This window comes from Micromys minutus (assembly GCF_963924665.1).
Source record: "Micromys minutus genome assembly, chromosome: 1".
NCBI classification, from domain to species: Eukaryota; Metazoa; Chordata; class Mammalia; order Rodentia; family Muridae; genus Micromys; species Micromys minutus.
This window is the reverse complement of record NC_137969.1, coordinates 203,512,150-203,518,731: the sequence shown is the minus strand read 5'-3', so window position 1 is coordinate 203,518,731 and position 6,582 is coordinate 203,512,150. Positions and strand designations below refer to the sequence as shown.

The 6,582-nt window shown below is 41.0% G+C and overlaps 1 pseudogene across 1 annotated transcript; it reads right to left on the bottom strand.

The window, feature by feature from the left end:
• Positions 1–4,131: 4,131 nt before the first annotated feature.
• Positions 4,132–6,102, bottom strand: LOC308417257 (dnaJ homolog subfamily C member 17-like; annotated as a pseudogene). The gene is made up of 3 exons: positions 6,073–6,102; positions 5,132–5,498; positions 4,132–4,616 (listed from the first exon to the last, which is right to left on the bottom strand). The product of its transcript is annotated as a dnaJ homolog subfamily C member 17-like (transcript).
• Positions 6,103–6,582: the final 480 nt, after the last annotated feature.

The window sequence follows — 6,582 nt, the reverse complement described above, 5'->3', positions numbered from 1 at the left end:
TTAATATTTAGCAAATAAGTTAAAAAATTTCAGTGTGGGTATACATGGTTTACTTAATTGGGCCTTTTAAAACAGCATTTTTTTTTTTTGCTTTCTTAATTTAATTTATGTAATTCTAAATCTATGTTTAGAATCATGGGAAATATCTAAGACTAGGCCCCCTTTCTTTTGGTTGAGCAATAACAAATGTGTGCAAATTACTTAGACATTGAAACTAAAGTTTATTCTACAATGACTCCCTAGTGATTCTCTTGGGTTTTAACATCCATGTCCCTGTCTAAGGAGTCATTTCCTGAAGCACCCAGTAGCCTGCCTCACATGCCTTTGCCATCCCTCTCACCAGCAGTTGCACTGTTAGCTACATGTCTTCCCAGTTTGCTGTCCTGTTCTCTATGTGCCATTTCTCATTCTAGGGCCAACACATTATATTCATTTCCAAGGTTCTTTGTTGTGTGAGTCAAGTATGCATAGACTCTGTCGGAATTCTCATATTTTCAGTAATCTCTAAGTCCTTAAAAAACAATCCTTTCTCCTATAGTTCAGCGATGTCTGCTCAGTGAGTATTATTTCAAACATATTGGTAACACAATGCCTTCTACAGTTATGTTTTCCTTATATATACACACATATGAATACTATGTGATTATATGTATGAATATGAAGTGTATCATACTAGACTCTGTATGTATAACTGAGAAATAGTAAAGAACGACTGGTAAAGATTAACACAGTTTTGTCGATTTAATATAATTTGGAGGGATCTAACTTTTTTATCCTAAGTATATACTTTCTATTAAAGGCTATCAACATTATTTGATCCCATTATCATCTCTTTTGAAATGATCAGCGTAATTGGGTCGACTTGATTTTTCCTGTGAGATTTTATTTTATTTATCGCCTTTCATTTGAACTCTATAATCTACTTGCTCCTCTTTAGTTGTTCATGCATTGTACCCGAGTCACACTTCCTTCTGGGCATTCATTCCACTCGGCATGGATGCCTGCTCCTACCACACTTACCCACAGTCCTTTGCTTTTGTGTCTTCACAGCATAGGGACACTGAGGGGAGAACTGTTCACAGACTCATACAAAACATATAGATTCATGTTGTTATCCTCAATCAGTATCAGCTTGAAAATTCAAATCTGCCTTAAGTCAATTTAAGCAAACACCCAGTTCTTTTCTACCTGATGCATTGCATTCTAAGGCCTGGATAAAACTCTTTAACTTACATTTATGATGCAGTATCTCACCCAGCCTTCTTAATACCCCCACCTTCATGTCCCCACCTCTATAATTTTCTCAAATTTAGGGACTCCTTTTTCATGATGTTCACTGTTTGTGTGATCTCTCTCTCTCTCTCTCTCTCTCTCTCTCTCTCTCTCTCTCTCTCTCTCTCTCTCTGTTTCTCTCTCTCTCTCTCTCTCTCTCTCTCTCTCTCTCTCTCTCTGTGTGTGTGTGTGTGTGTGTGTTTGTGCATGTGCTCACACATGCATGTGTGAACAAACATACACTGAATGACTCCATCTAGTGTTGCTCATATTTACATAACTACAGGACTGACAGATCAGTGCTGTTTAACTATATTAGAGTGCTTGTCCCTGGAGAAGACTAGTTTTCCTCTCTCAGCAATAATTAGTTACTTGTCAATCTTTGTCAAGAGTAGGACCCCTTGACCTTTTCCCTACCCATGTTAGCATACCTATTGGAGTTGTCATCTTTCTGTGCTTGATTAGGCAGGCTTATTGTTGAAGCTTTTCTGTAATTTTTAGCAGCCACAGTCTCACAGAAGACTTCTCATTTCTCTGACTCCTATGTTTTTGTCCCCTCTTCTGAGATGTTCCCTGAGTCTGAGGTGTAGTGTTTATGTTAAAGATGTATCTACTGGGGCTTGAGAGCCCACATCCAGTTGTTCTGTGTATTTTGACCAATTGAGTTTTCCTGTGATGGTCTATACTGCAAAGAGAAGATTTTTGATGAGGGGTGAGAACTGAACTTTTCTGTAGGCATAAGGATCAATATTTAGAATGCAGTTAGGGATTATGTTGTTTTAGTAACTTAGTAGTAATAGGTCCTCCTTTTAAAATCCATGAATTCACCAGCCTTGTGTATTTGGCTGTTTCCAGTACCAGGCATGATTCACTTCTTGTTGACTGAACCTTGAGTCCAGTTACAGCTATTGGTTTTCACCAAAGCATACATGCCAGTATTGCATCTTTAGGAATGTAGTGCAAGGATAGGCAATGTTCATAGACGATGTGGTTCACAGATGGCACAGCAAGGTATGAGTATTGATTGCCATCTGCCAACTATGACACCTTGTAGCTTTTAGTACCATGAGAACTAGTTTTCAGGGAAAGAGCTTTTCAGACAGATTTGGTTAGAATCCCTTAAGTCCTTTGTCTACAGTGCCTAGTATCTCCCGCAACAGGGGCTCAACTTCAGCCCACAAGAAGCAACTAATGACAGCAACAAACAATCCCACTGTTTTGGGAGTCTCTTGGACTCTCTGCTGACCAGTATCAGAAAGAAGGTTCTCATGCCTGGTGCTGGGTTTCCAAGAAGAGCTCTTCCTCCGAACCAAATGTACTGGCAGTAGTACCTCTGAGCTCAGTTTTGTCATTACAGTCTTTCTTTTTTAAACTGGAAAGGCAGTCAAATGGTACAGTTGGCTCTAAACACAGTGCCTGGCACTGAGGAAGTGTTCAGAACCATTAGCTAGTAATCGCTTCCCTGTGAAGCCATTTGCTGGGGCCTGTACCCTTGTGATTGAGTGCCCTTCAGGGATACTGAAATAATTCAGTCACGAGTTTAACCAGGGAGAACCCTGTGAAATCCTGGTCAGTTTAAGTATTCTCACATAAAGTTTGTTGTCCTTCTTAACTCTGGTAACTCTGAAAAGCTGTAGCCATAATTGATGAAGCCTTTTACAGTTATTAATTAGCAAAAAAGAGAATTTGCCCATGGCTACGGAGTAATAGTTATTAATTAGTAGTTAATTAATGAGGTTACATGCATATAGAAAAGACAGGAAGAGAATGTGGAGAAGGCAAAGACTGTCAATAAGGTGTTGGAAACTGACAATAACATGTGACTTTCACTGCATCTTAAGTACAACTTTTAACAGGATCTGCCTCTAAATGAGGTATCCTTGGTTCTCTATGACTCTACTTTTATCATTATACTATTTCCTCTTTAGTTGGAGGTGGGCTTTCTCCAGGGGATCATTTTCTAACCACACATGTTAAATAACTCTGTTTGCTTTCCTTTATTTCCCTCTTTTCCATCGGAAATTTCTGCATATAACATATACAAAGCTCATCTGGAACACACTTGTGCATTTTTGTGGAAGGATCCTTGTCCACTAAAAACCTGAAATCTGAATTATAAGAAACCATACAAGTACGTCACCTTGAGTAAACGTCTGCCTCTTGGCTCACTGCTGTGCCTGTGCCCCTGCCGCCCAGATTATAGCCCAGGATTTGTACAGTTTTCTGTGTCAGAGTCAGCAGCAGCATCTACTTCCCACCACTTCCTCCCTTTTCATCCAGTCACAGCTGGCAAGCCTCATTCCATCACACTTGCTATGTCTGCCATCCTCCCAAAGTGACTAAGACTAGCAAATGTTTGCTAAGGCTGGACTCAGTCCTGAAGAAGTAAATTCTAAAGTCATTTAAACATTCATGTGCTTTCTCAGCTCAACCAATTAACCATGTTTACTCGGCCAACCAAGGTGTCTGGAGTTACATGCAGCTTTTGATTCAGGTTTATATTGGTAAGGCTTCTCTCGAAGACTCTCTTCTCAAGATCACTTTGTGGAGAGCCCTTCCCTTTTCCTTTGCTGCCAGCATCACCTTCGAGTCTCCTTTCCGAGGCTGTGACACAGCTGTCTTATTTTTCCATTTTCGTAGTTCAGACCATTTTATATTGTTGCCAGCTATTTTCAAAGTCATGTTTACCTTTTACTTTAACTTTTCAAATCCAAATTATATGCATTAATTACATCTGTATTAGTAACATTTGTTTTGCTTTTATCTATGTTCAAAAAAATTTTTTTAAAGTTTATTGGTGATGATTCAGGAAAGAGTGTGGGGTGGAAAGGCTGGAGCAGGGGCTACATGGGCTACTTCTTATCTTCCTGATGCATCTGGGCGATCTGCTGCTGGCACACGTGTGTACACCATGGTCCCTTTCTGACAGTCCTGGGGGGCTGGGGGACTGGGGTCCACTGTACCCTGGGGCTGTCCCTCCAACCAGGTAACCTTCAGAGGGTTGTCAGGCAGGCACGCTTCATTTCTGACAGCCAGCTCTGCAGCTCTGACAGTTGCAAACTCCACTATGGCATTGCCTGCCTTCTTTCTGGAAAGTCCCATGTTGGTAACCTCCCCATACTTTTGTAAAAGCCTCAGGAGGACATCTCTGGACTCATCTTGGGACTCATCCTTCTTTTTGCAATTCCACTTTAGCTTTAGTTTGGGGATTCCTTTGCCTTCAGTATTTTTTTGTTCTTCCTCTCAGCCTGTGTTCTAGGTCCTGTCAGATCTGCTCCTGGAACAGCTTTGCTGCTTTTCCAACTGATGGGAACCCTCTTCTCGAAGTCTAGCAGTCTCCGGTGCTAGTGGTTGAAAGAGAGATCCGGTCGCAAAAAAATCTAATTTCCTCACACAGGGCACCGATAATGTGTATATATATATTTAAAAGAAAAGATGATGTCCAGGGGTTCGGCACCAATTTTAGGAAAAAGATGGAGTGTGTGTGTGGTGGGGGAAACGATACGGCCCATGGAGGTGTGGCGAGGCATAGGGGTAAGGGAGATGCCTCTGGGGGATCTATGTTGGGAATCTCTTCCCCTGAGGGACCATCCACAGGATGGTATAGTATAGAATAGAGTTTTTTTTAGGCCATGGGAGAAGTTAAGAGGGTAGTGGAGGCAGAGAGAGAGAGAAGAGAGAAGAGAGAAGAGAAAAGGCTGGCCACGAGCACATGGAGAGAGAAGGTGAAGGGAATGGGGAGAGGAAAGGCAAGTGGGGGAGAAAGAGCAGGGGAGCAAAGAGCAAGAACACAAGAAGGGGGCAAGCAGCCCTTTTTTATAGTGTCAGGTAACTGGGGCGGAGCATACCTGGCTGTTGCCAACAGTGGGGGTACTCCTGCTCTCCTCTTCCTCAGTTTCCTGGGCATGCCGCTCCCTGGCTTCAGGTCAAACTTCACTTTCTTCCTGTTCTTATCAAGTCTCTGGGTTCTCTCTGCTGCCTGCTTCCTGCCTTTCCTCACTTTGTCACAGGCAGCCATGGCTACAGCATTGGTCAATGTGTCTAAGAGTTGGGACAACAGGGAGAAGAGTTCAGCTGCTCTGATGTTATCTGGATTTTGTCTGGGTGACAGGAGAGTGCTTTTTGACTGTATGCCGTCTTCACCTCGTTCCTGCCTTCTCCTCACTGCCCAACAGTACATACAGATCTGCCTGTAAGAGCTCTTTGGTCACCACAATGGTTCTAGCCTAAATTTGAACTGATACTTCTATGTTCAAAAATTTTTATAAGGTATCTTAGTGACTTGATACTTTAAAAGTAGATCAAGACTTACCAATCCTTAATAATTCATCATGTTTTAAATTCATTTAAAAGACATTTAACACTCAGGGTTCCCAATCAATATTTTAATTTCTGTATTCTAAATTATCATCCCTCTCCCTCTATCTATGCATCTATCTATGTATCTATCTCTGTATCTCTGTATCTATGTATCTATCTACCAGATTTTCTATTACTTTCAATATTTTCTTTCTTTTGATAACTATAGTTCTGAAAAGCTGTTGGTTGGCTAGTTGCCTTGGTCATCTGCAAGCATATGCTATTACCTAGAAATTCTGGCAGTTGGGGGTAGAAAAGCATATGATTATAATTCAGGAACCAAATCTGTGATGTCATTTTTTTGCTTGGGCTTTATTTGTGTTTCTACATATGCATCTTGTATGTTTTGAATGTTTAGTGCTTATGTTATTTCATGTATATAGAAGAAATAACATAGGTGGTACAAACTGTTCACATGTATATTTTGCACCCAACTTTTACAATATAAATCTCAGCATAATTGTCATACATTTACCCGAAATTATGATGTTAACATTGGTCTAAGATTTTTTAGTTGAACTTCAGACTCAGCATCAGTGTTTTTCTGCTCAAGTACCTAACCCGGAACTCCATGCTGTTGGTCAGTTTTATGATACTGTAGCAATTACTTCAGATGATTAACTTACGAAGACCGACTGTGTATTTAAAAGGATTCCTCAGTCCATGCATTTAGAAGGTTTTCTCAGTCCATGATCAGTAGGCCCCATTGTACTGGACCCATGTCATGTAATTACAGTGGGGAAGAAATGATCAAGCAAAACTGCGCATGGTTTGGCCTCTAGCTAAGCAAGAGTGAAAGTTGACAGCGTCCCCAGTCTCCTCCTAATGCATTTCCCCAAAGACAGTCAGACACCACACAAGGCCCTATCACTTAAAGTTTCTGCTACTTTCTAGTTGTTCCAAGCTGAAAATGAATGCACAGCCTTTTCAAGCATTTGCCAAAAAACCTCC